This window comes from Vombatus ursinus, unplaced genomic scaffold, assembly GCF_900497805.2.
Source record: "Vombatus ursinus unplaced genomic scaffold, bare-nosed wombat genome assembly UNPS02010394.1, whole genome shotgun sequence".
Classification (NCBI taxonomy): Eukaryota; Metazoa; Chordata; class Mammalia; order Diprotodontia; family Vombatidae; genus Vombatus; species Vombatus ursinus.
This window is the reverse complement of record NW_020950172.1, coordinates 4488465-4500010: the sequence shown is the minus strand read 5'-3', so window position 1 is coordinate 4500010 and position 11546 is coordinate 4488465. Positions and strand designations below refer to the sequence as shown.

At 43.5% G+C, this 11546-nt stretch overlaps 1 pseudogene; it reads right to left on the bottom strand.

Annotated features, from left to right (window-relative positions):
• LOC114037417 overlaps positions 1 to 3320 on the bottom strand; it is a 199037-nt pseudogene extending 195717 nt beyond the window's left edge.
• Between the last annotated feature and the right edge of the window lie 8226 nt (positions 3321 to 11546).

Below are 11546 nucleotides of genomic sequence, written 5' to 3'. Positions count from 1 at the left end.
TGTGTGTGTGTGTGTGTGTGTGTGTGTGTGTGTGTGTGTGTGTGTGTTTAAATGCTATCCTCAAGCAAAAGAAGAACAAAGACTAGCCAAAAAGGAAGTCATTTCACAACAGAGCCTTGTGGTATGTATGGTTGTATTTTGTAGGGGTGAGTTGGTGGTGGTGGGGACCCATTTCCTCCACAGTTTTCAGTCTTAGGCCCATACTTGATACCATCATAATGGTAGACTAGGGCTACCATGAGTCTTGACTCCCATGATTTTTGTATGGTAGCGTCCAACCACTCTTTACAGCATGGGGTGGGGTTGGGGGTTCCTACTTTCTTGTCTTCCACCAACTGTCTCCCCGAGTCACTGCCTTACTTGCTCTTCCGGGTCCCACAGTTTTAATTCTTTCCATTGCACTGGGGTCCAGGGAGTGGACTGGACCTACCAGATATCTGGAAAGTTTTAGCTGGTGCATGGACAAGTGCCTATATACATAGAACCTGGAGGAGATACCAGATGCCAGGGCCATAGGATTGTTGGGTGGGTAGTGCTCTGTAAACCCCCCAGAGTTAGTAGAAGGAGCTCTTGGTCAGGGAACCTTGGAATGAACGCTGGCTCTTACTCAAGCCCAATGGCATTGGGCAAGTGGCTTCTTTGCCATAATTTCCTCATCACTAAGATGGGTATAATGAAAACTTAACCAGCTCTCCATGAGAAAGAAAAAAGACCTTTTCAAATCTGAAATCTTTCTCTTGAGACTTGGGAATTAGCAGCAAAATCCACATTCCATCCACTGCCCTTTACCTTCTAGCCATAGATCAATACTCATCAGTGAGAGGGGAGATGATTAAGTGTTGACTTAGCTCCATTTGTATAGAATTCAGAAAGGCGCTGGGAAGCCCGTTGTTTTTTTAATTAGTCCTCTGCCCTCCAAAAATGTTTGGAATGAAAAGGCAATAGAAGGAGAGGAGTTTATTAAAGGATGTTGATTAGCAATGGACAGAGGGGAAAGCAGAGAAAAGTACGAATGAAGGGAGGACAAAGATGTTATTTTAATGTTTCAGCATATGTGAGAAGTTGAAAGGATGCTGAATTGGCAGTCAAAGAACCCGGGTTCATATCTCAGCCATCGTTGGAATCCCAAGCCTGCTTCTTGTTGCCTGTGGAACCTGGGCTAAGTCATTTCCTCTCTCTTTCCTCATTTGCAAAATAAAGGGGTTTCACTAAATGGTTTCTCAGGTCCAGTTTTAAATCTGTGAGCCTGGGTAGTCTATAGTCCTGTGTAAGAAGGGACATGGCCTAGTAGATAGAGAGCAGTGTTGGAGGCAAGAAGATGGCAGGGGGAGGGGAGAGAATAAGCATTTATATAATACCTACTATCTGCCAGGCTCTGTGCTAAGTGTTTTACAAATGTTATCGTATTTGATCCTCACAACAACCTCACAAGGTAGGCGCTGTTATCTTCATTTTACAGTTGAAGCAACTGAAACAAACAGAGGTTAAGTGACTTGCCCAGGGTCACACAGTCAGTAAGTGTCTGAGGCTGAGTTTGGACTTGGGTCTTCCCAACTTTATGTACTATGGTGGCTGCAAAAGCATTGATTGCAAGTCCTGCCTCTGACACAGTTGCTGTGTGACCCTGGGAAGTCACCCAATGTGGAGTCAGGGGAACAGTATTCACAGCCTCATAGAATTGAGAGGTAGAAGACCCAGCCCTCTGAGTCACTCAGATGGAAATCCCACTATAAGATGCCCAAAAGATAAAACAAGGATTTGGTATCCAAGATAGATAAACAATTAACACACCCGGTCATGTACATGGCTATGTTTATATATGTATACATGTATATGTACATATAGGGATACAAATCTAGTGATTTATATACATATACAGGTGTACATACATATATGTGTGTACACACATGCATATATATACACATATGTGTACACAGCTGTGTACATATACATGCTTGTTTGCATCTACTTATACATATGTACATGCAAGTGTGTGCATATACCTGTATGTACATATATACACATGGCTTTTGGTTTTCTATACACATGCACATATGTATACAAATATACACACAGCAGAAACCATTCCCTATTAGATAAGTGGTCAAAGGATGTGAACAAACAACTCTCAAAAGAATTGCAAACTATTTACCATCTCATGAAGGAATACTTCAAATCATTCATGATAAAGAGAAACGCAAATCAAAACAGCATGGAGGTTTTATCTCATACAAAGAGGCAAAGATGATAAATATGGCAATGGTCAATATTGGAAGGATTATCGAAAGATAGGCACACTTTTGCATTGTTGATGGAACTGAATAGGTACAACCAATTTGGAATTATGCAAATAAAGTGACTAAAATGTCCTTGCTCATTGACTGAGAGATATGATTATTTGGCTTATACCTCAATGAGACTGTTAATTAAGATAGTCCCCATATGTTCCAAAACATCTATGACATTTTTTTTTTGTGAAACCAATGAACTGGAGACAAAACAAATGTCTATCACTAAGGGGAATGGCTAAATGAATTGTGGTACATGAATGTATTGGAACATTAATATGCTTTAAGAAATGATGAATGTGATAAATACAGAGAAGCATGAACAGAGCTATATGAACTGATGCAGAGTGGAGCGAGCAAAGCCAAGGGAATCGTCTACACAGTAACTATTCTAATGTAAATGGAAAGAACAATGACACAACAAAAATAAATTAAAAAAAATAAATGGTACGAAATTCTAAAGACCAACCCTGACTAAAAGAAGAGAAGGAAGAAGAGGTGAGCCCACGACGGAGGTGGGAAGACACAAGTGTTACAGGTCACACGTATTTTCAGACTTTTTCATCGTAATGATCAGCGGTTTCCTTTTCCTTTTCCTTTTCTTTTTTTTTCTTTAAAAGCAGCATTGTTATATGGGATGGCTCTCTGGGAAGGAAAGGGCAAAGGGTAACTGGGGAAATCTACAATGATGTCAAAACATAAACTACGTCAATAAAAATGTATTAAATAAATAAGTGCATCTATTTATTGAAATAAATTTGTCTATTTAGAAACAGAAACAAACCCTGAAATGTCCACCCAAGGCCTCTTCTGGCTCTGGCAGCTAGGTGGGCTTTGGTAAGTCACTTCACATCTGAGAACCTCAGTTTCCTCAGCTGTAAAGTGGGGATAACAGCCATACTTACGTCCCAGGGCTGTTGTGAGGATCCACCCTAGGGAGGCTTGGAACGTGCTTTGAAGCCCTGAAGCAACCAGGATGGAGATCATGTAACGACTTCTGTCAAACTCTTGCATTTCTCTGGCACCCTTCATGGCCCTTCTTTCATTTGATGGTGACAGAAAGACAGTGAGAAAGGTGGTCTAACCCCCAATTTGCTGATGAGGAAGCTGTGACCCAAGAATGTAAGTGACTTGCCCAAGGTCACACCTGCAGTAAATAAGTGAGCTTGGATGTGAGCCTGGGTCTTACTTCCCTTCCGTGCTCTGAAGGGAGGCCAAGAAGGAAGACTGCGCTCACTGACACTGAGCAGGCTTGTTGTGAAGAATGTGCTTTTTCAATCTAAACTCCTATAGAAGTGGTGTTTTGTAATAATTGCATGATGTCGGAGAGGCTTTTCCAGAGAAGAAATGGCTAAACCAGGGGTAGCATTGCTAGGTAGGGAAGAGCCCCTGATGGCAGGGCTCCTGCCTCCACTGCCACCTCAAGCCTCTGGGGGAGTCTTTCAGCTTTGTGGGGTCTCGACGCCTTTCTTGGCCAAAAGAGCAGTCCACACTGGGAGGGCTGAAACCTGGACAGAACACTGGTGTTTATCTAATCCAGTCCTTCTCATGCTGTGTCTGTGGGTCTCTAGGGATCCCCAAGACCCTTTCGGGGGATTGGGAGGCCAAATCTATTTTTATAATCATACTGAAACGTTTAATTTCTACGATGGCAAATCCTGACTGAGAAATTCTCCAAAAGAGAAGTGCTTGGGGTGGGTCTTTAACATTTTTAAGAGCGTAAAGGGGTTCCAAGACCAAAAAGCATGCAGATCCTTCACCTGGCACAACCTCTTCTTTCACAGGTAATGAGGCCTACTGTGGTTACAGGCTTTGTAAGCAGGGAAGGTGACAATGTGGTGACAAGTGCCTTGTAAAACCTCTTTATAGACTTTTTTATGGATTAGTCTTACAGACTATTCTATGGACTCGTCCAGCTCCAGTCTAAGTATCTGTGACTCCTCCTCCCTTGCTCAGTGTTTCACATAAACCATCCTATACCCAACATTCCATTTCTCACCTCCAAGCCTTTGCACAGACTGCTCTCCCTGCCTGGGGTGTTCACCTTCCTGCCCTTCTCTCTTCTTGGTTCTCCAGCTCCCTTCCCAGCTCAGTAGCCACATCCTTGGAGATGCCTTTCCTGATTTCTGTGTGTGTGTGTGTGTGTGTGTTGTGTTGTGTGTGTGTGGTCAATGCTGTATTTTCCCAATTGAATCTTAGCTCTTTATGGGCAGTGACTCCTTCCCTTTTGTCTTTGCATCCCTAGCCACATAGCACAGCGCCTGCTATATAATAAGTGCTGAATAAATGCTTGACTAATGTGCAGCTACCAGGAGCTGCCTTTTTATTCCTGCCCTGGCTCAGGTAGTTAGGGATGGAACAGAGAACCAGGGCCCATGCTCAGCTCCAAGCAGGCTCCCCAAGGGCTCAGCGCTGTTCCGTTAGGGCTAGGAATGGCGATTCTCCTGATAGCCACAAAGCCGCCTCTCTTGTCCACTAACCTCTCTGCAGAAGCCTGGCCCTCTCCGAGCCGGGTGAGATTAGAGGTGAGTCGGAAGGCATCCCACTTTGCCACACGCCAGTCTAAATCCCAGGAGCCTCAGAGCTTCCTTGAGCTGACTCCCACAGAGCTGGCCCGAAAGGGGCATCTGTATTATTGCTGGGGTGGTGCTCTGGGACCTTTGATTTCTTGGCCACCTGGCAAATACTGAGAGAATCAGGCTGTTCAAATTCCCAGGGGATGCCACTTAATGGAGTGAGCTTCGCTGCAGCAGAGCTCCCCCTCCCTGTTCAGAGATGGAGAATGGGGGCAAAGCTCCTTCAAAGGGCCCTGCCTAAAGGTCAGTTAGCATTCCTTCACTTGCAGTGATTTCCAGAGCCAGTGTCCAGAGTGAGCCCTCTTAAGGCAGAAAAGGAGCTGGAGAAGGAACAAGCGGTCCCAGAACGGCTACAATGCTCCCTGGCGGTCACACAGCGGATGAGAAGCCGAGTGAGGGGCTAGAATTAAGGCTGCTGTCCTGAGTGGTGTCTATGAGGCTCTCTCAGAAGCTGGAAACACACCTAGAAATGGCACATTAGAACACGAAATGTGAGCACAGAGAACACATTAGAAGATCAGAGGTGGGGAAAAAACAAAACAGCATGTGAATAAAGAAGGTCAGGGCTGGGAGCGTCCTTAGAACAGGAAAGGTCAGAGCTGGGAGGGGCCTTAGAACAGTGAAGGTCAGAGCTGGAGGGGCCTTAGAACAGGGAAGGTCAGAGCTGGAGGGGCCTTAGAACAGGGAAGGTCAGGGCTGGGAGGGGCCTTAGAACAGGGAAGGTCAGGGCTGGGAGAGGCCTTAGAACAGGGAATGGCAGGGCTGGGAAGGAGCTTAGAAACCTGAGCACAGAAATCCGGAGTTTGCAAGGGCCCTTTAGTGACTAGTCCAACTTGCTTATGGGGCACTAGATCCTCAGAGTGGGCAGGTGATTTGGCTCGAGGCCCCCAGTGAGCTGCCGGCAGAGCAGGGTCTCATGCCGTCTCTCTTGGGTGAGCCCCAGCCAAGCTAGATCACGGCTGGCCCACTCCCCCTCCCCCTCTGCCTCTCCAGGAAAGGTCAAGCCTTTAGGTAAATGTTGTTTAAACCTCCAGTTCACTGCACTGAGTTCTCTTCGTATTTCAATACTGAGCCAAAGCCACCGGGTTTTCACTGTATGGGGACATTTCCCTGAGACTTACAGGCTGAATCATCAGATTTTCCCATTGAGCCAGGAATGAATTAATAATCCCAAGAAACAGATGATGTTACAGAATGTTACTGCATCTCTGTGAAGTAAAGAAACTTCTGCAAAGGGCGACCAGAAGAGGTGGTGGGGCTTGTTAATTTGGCCATTCAGATAACGGTCAGGATCTGAGGCTGAATAAACACAGGAGCGTTGGGCGCCTGGGGGTTTGGAAAGAGAAGGAGATGGAGAAGCTGTCAGCAAAACCGGTCACCTCTGGATAGTCACTGAGGAGCCCTACCTTTGGACTCCCATGGTTTCACAGTCAGAATCAACTCCTGCTGCTGCCTTCTCCCCCTACGGCACAGCTGAAGTGGCGGTGGTGTGTAGCAGGGCCTGGGGGCCTTCAGTAAGGACAAAAGCCACCTCACGTCAGTGATGTTAGTCAGACGCTTGCACATCTGGCCGATGCCGATGTCCCAGGGGCAGCCTGGCTGACTCCCATGTATTCTGACTGGGCAGAAAGACCGAACCCAGCCCAAACCACAAGGTCCCCGCGGGATCAGGGTTTGTGCCACTTGGGTCCACGTGGTTTTCTGGGTTTTGTTTCTTCCGGCAGTTATGACAACCTATCACTTTTTCAAGAAGCAGGTTAACTAGTTGGTCAGTGCATCAATAAACATTTATTTCAGCCCCAACAGTCTTCTAGAATGAAGAGTTCCCATTCCTCGTGATTAATTATCAAAAGAGCGTCACAATTAGGAATACAAATAATCGTTCTGGACTGTAACCCAGACACATACATATAAACATATATATATTTATATGTATATTAATGTTATAAATGTAATAATATATGATAATGTCTTAAATGATTGTATTATAATAATCTCACTGTGGTTATGTGCTGCCCGTTCTTCCTAGTGGAGCGTATCTCTCCCTAGACACTACTTTAGCCTATAGCTATAGGATCTGTGAACATAATAAATTAGGCACAAGCATCCGCCACTGGATGCCAACATTACCCATACTTCCGATTGCAGACTTGGGAGGGCAAATTTCTACAAGCTACCAGACCAAAGCCTTAGCAGTTTCTCGTGTTCGCTGGGTGGATTCATTTTGCTTGACTTGGCTTATTGGTTACAAGACTGGTCTTTTTTTCTCTCCCTTTTTTTTTTTCATGAGTGGAAACATGTTAGGGAAAGTGTGTTAGGGCATAACAATCCTGATGGGAATACAAATAGAAGGGCCATCTAAACAACTTTGTTAATGTGTAGAAGAAAATAGTTATTCCTTCCGCATGGAGGGGGTAACTAGGGGGGTGGTGCTCCATGATCCGGACAATCCGAGTAAAATGTTTTGGCCCTCCCTTCACGCCACAGAAGAAATCTGAATCTTTTCTTTTTCTTTTATGGGATGTACTCCTATAGTAAAATGTGGGTTAAGTATTTGGTCCCAGGCTCTCTGTCATCTGCTGGCTTTCACACGTCACCTGCGGCTTCCGCAAAACTCCCCCCAAATTCCTAGTTAATTTTTTACGCCGGCCCACGTGTATCGAAACTACGATGGGGAAAGTCACAATGTGGAAGAGATAACTGTAGAAGAACATTCCGAAGGAAGCACAGACAAGCAGAACGGTTCTGTAAAGCAATTATGGAAATTATTATAGGCTTAAAAGAAAACAAAAATACTGGATATGCTAGGTAGCGCTATAGATAGAGTGCAGGGGCTAGAGTCAGAAAGACTCATCTCCCCTGAATTCAACTCTGGCCTCAGACACAGTAGGCTGTGTGATCCTGGGCAAGTCACTTAAGCCTGTTTGCCTCAGTTTTCTCATCTGTGAAATGAATTGGGGAAGGAAATGGCAAACCACTCCAATATCTCTGCCAAGAAAACTCCAAATGGGGTCATGAAGAATCAGACATGACTGAAACAACTGATCAAAATGAAATTAGGATTCATGGTTCCATATGTAATCCTCTTTTTGCATATATGAAAGCGTCCTTTTTCAGGGTTTAAGTTCAAATTAAAAAATCTTATCAAAATATTAATTCACACGTCTGCATGAAAGTAAGAAAATGTTTAATGACCAAAACAAAACAAACAAACAAATACTCAATCACATTGTACACAAGAAGGCTTCTGCTTCACTCTTCTAATTGGCCGTTTCTAAGTTAATATGGGCTACATGGTGAGATTTCCATGATTGGCCACATTCTGTGTAAAGCCAAAGTGAAACTCAATGTTAGGAAGAGAATGACTGAACCATGGATTTCGTGGCAACCATTCTGACTGTTCAGGGGCCATTCTGATTTCCTACTTGGAGGTGTATTGGAGTGTACCACTAAATTGAGGGAGAAGGAAATCCTGGAATAACATAAATAAGGTGCTAATGAATGAGCTTCACACCACCTCACTAGCTGCTGTATAATTGATATCTTCGGGCAGGGGGTGGAGTGATTCATCCTGTTCCTGTTTTCCATATTGCAGTCCTGGTGGATTTCAGAAGATAAGTCAATATCCATTCAAGACAAAAGACAAGGATGATGAAGGATAAGCAGATTGAATAAGGATAGGGATTGGCTGTCACATTCTAGTGCTGAGCAGTCAGAATCACATTTGCTTTGTCTCCTACCCCCTCCCTCCCCTTTTTTCAGCTTGGACCATACCACTGCTTATGGCTCTGTGCTCTGAATGCAGGACCAACTGATTCCTCAGCCAGGATGCCCTCAGAAAGAAATCTTGAGAAGAGGGTAGTATTTGTAATTTTCTGGAAAGATTTCTAATCCCCAGCATATGACCCCAAATCTCAAAGAGATCTCAGGAGACACACATCAGCAACAATGTGTATTTAAAACCTCTGCTAATGAATGTATGAAAATCTTGTAAGTCCAAACCCTGGCATAGGTGCTCATTCCCATCACCATTTAAGCCTCACCTGAAGGAGAGATGGAAAGAGGATTTGTCATTCCTGATGGGTTGTGGCAACAGCTGGTGACTTTCTGCCACACAGATCAGTTTCACAACCATCAAAATAATATGGTTGTTAATAATGACCCAACCTCTGAGATTATCTTTTACTTTTTATATTTATTCGTTATTGATTACATACACACTGTGCATGCACATGCATCCCCAGTGATAGCTCCCTGATATGAACTCTCCAATGACTGGGACCATTGTTTTTAACTTCTATTTTCTATTCCCTGGGCTTAGCACCGCACCTAACACACAAGACACATTTAATCAGTGTGTGTTGATTGACTGGACAATCCTAAAGTACACCATTGTTTACCTAGAATATTCCTAAATAACAAAAGAAAACAAACAAACACGACCACCACCCAGTATGGTAGGTAATACAGGCACTTTTATTATTATTTTATAGAAAAAAGTAATTCATGCTTAGGGAGGTCACACAACTAGCAACTTTTGAAGCCAAAATTCAAACCCAGCTTCTCCAGCTCCAGATCGAGCTTTCTTCTTGCATTGTTCCCCGGAGTTTCTATTATCAGAAACTGTCTCATAAACATGGTCACTCAGCTCTTCCTCTTTTTTGGGGGGGGGAAGAACTAGGATTAATAACTGGAGCTTATGGAAAGGAAGATTTTGGTTTGATAATGGACTTTCTGATTTGTAAGAATTTCCTCAAGAGTAAAGTTGTATAAAAATGAAGTAATCTGCTAAGTCCCGGATTCCAGTCAATGGTCATTGAAAGCCTGGGCAATCCCTTGATGTAGAGAAGATTCTTGTGTAGGTCCCGGTCACCCTCCCTGAACTCTGTAGTCCCTTCCAGCTTTGAGATCGCCATTCCATTCTGATATGAAGCATTTCAACACGCTGCCACAATCAATAGCATAACCACATATCGATAAAGCAATTTCTTTGCATCAATTTTTAAATGGTGAAATCTATATCTTCTCCTCTAGGTCAAGGTTCAGTGATTTCTGGTACCAAAAGCTCGAGGAACAGAAGAAGACAGAAAGTGTTGGAAAAGACAAAGCTGTCATTTCTCCTGCTTTGTGGTCATGATCACCCCACAGCCTGCTTCCATGGGGACTTTACAAACTGAGGCATGGAAATGCAAGCACAGAGAAAGCTACCCATGTAATCAGATTTCATAGAACCTTATTGCTCCAACACAAAGAGATATCTCCCAGTTGTTGGGTTCTTTTTTATCAATTGACTCAGTTTAATAGTAAAGATTCAATTTGCAAATATCTGCCCAGAAGCCTAGGCTATCTCTATTTAAATAACCTTCCTAGAGGCTACCTCAAATTAAAGGTGAAACTGACACCTTCATTAGGGTCATTTGCAAAAAAAAAAAAATGGACATTTTCCTTCCCCCAAACTCAAAATCTTACCTTCCCTGATGTTGGATCATACTGATTACAAGATGATTTTCTGAGATGTCTAGGTTATTGGACCCAAAATATGAGAGATTAGACACTTTGTCCAGATGCCATTAATTCTCAGAACCTAGAAACAATGGGAATAGTGCACCAGATTGGAAGATATTAGACTGGATTCACCGCGACAGTGGAAAGAACCTTGACCAAATATATTCCTGATGAATTAACAGCAGCGCATACTTCTTTACATTACTGACTGAGCACCTTTTCTCCACAAGTAGCCACATGTCCAGTAATGATGAACATATTGACCTTTGAATTTGTTCTTGGAGTCAGTCTTGGGATTTCCTCTTGCTTCCAATACTCCCTTTTAAATTCTCCCTCCAAAAGTCACAGATGCTGGTTTTGGCCAGTCATGTGAGGAAGAAAGGGGTGGGATTGAAGGTATTCTTTGCACCTTGCCAGCACAGGTAAGGGACGTCTAAGACTTTGACCAGAAGAACCTCTCTGGCTATCTCTCACCCTTCAAAATGTATCAGATGCTTATTCCAGACTAGACATGGAATGAAAGAGAGACAAGGGAGGAATTGGAGTAGTAAAAAGCACCAATGGTTGTGCTAGTCTTAAAAGGAAAGGGAAATAAAAACTATCTGGAACCAGTATTGGGGCACCATTAACTATCCACAGATGCAGCGAGGTGGCATAGTGGGTAGAGGAAGACATGAGTTCAAATTTGACCTTACACATTTACTAACTGTATGCTCCTGGATAAGTCATTTAACTACTGCCTGCCTTAGTTTCCTCAGCTGTAAAATTGGGCTATCTATAGCACCTACTTTGCAGGGGTGTAGCAAGGATCAAATGAGATAATATTTGCAAAGTACTTAGCACAAGTTTTGGACCGTAGCAGGCAATTAATAAATGGTTGTTTTCTTTCCATAGAAGATACCTGAGCTGGTGAATCCTAAAACCTCCTGGTGGGACATACTGAGGCAGCTTTGCAGTCTAGCCTCAGGTGTATTATACCTTTGAGCTAGGAGAAGCCAAAATGTGAGTGATAGTGAAAAGAAGGAAGAAAAACAAGGAAGAAAGATTTCAAGAGGAAATTCATAAGGGACTAAAGTACAAGAGGCTAAATCAACAGAAAGGATGATTAAACTAGAAGGAGGGTTGAGTGGCATGTTCCAAACACTGTGACTAGTTTGTTGTAATTGGATTCTTCATA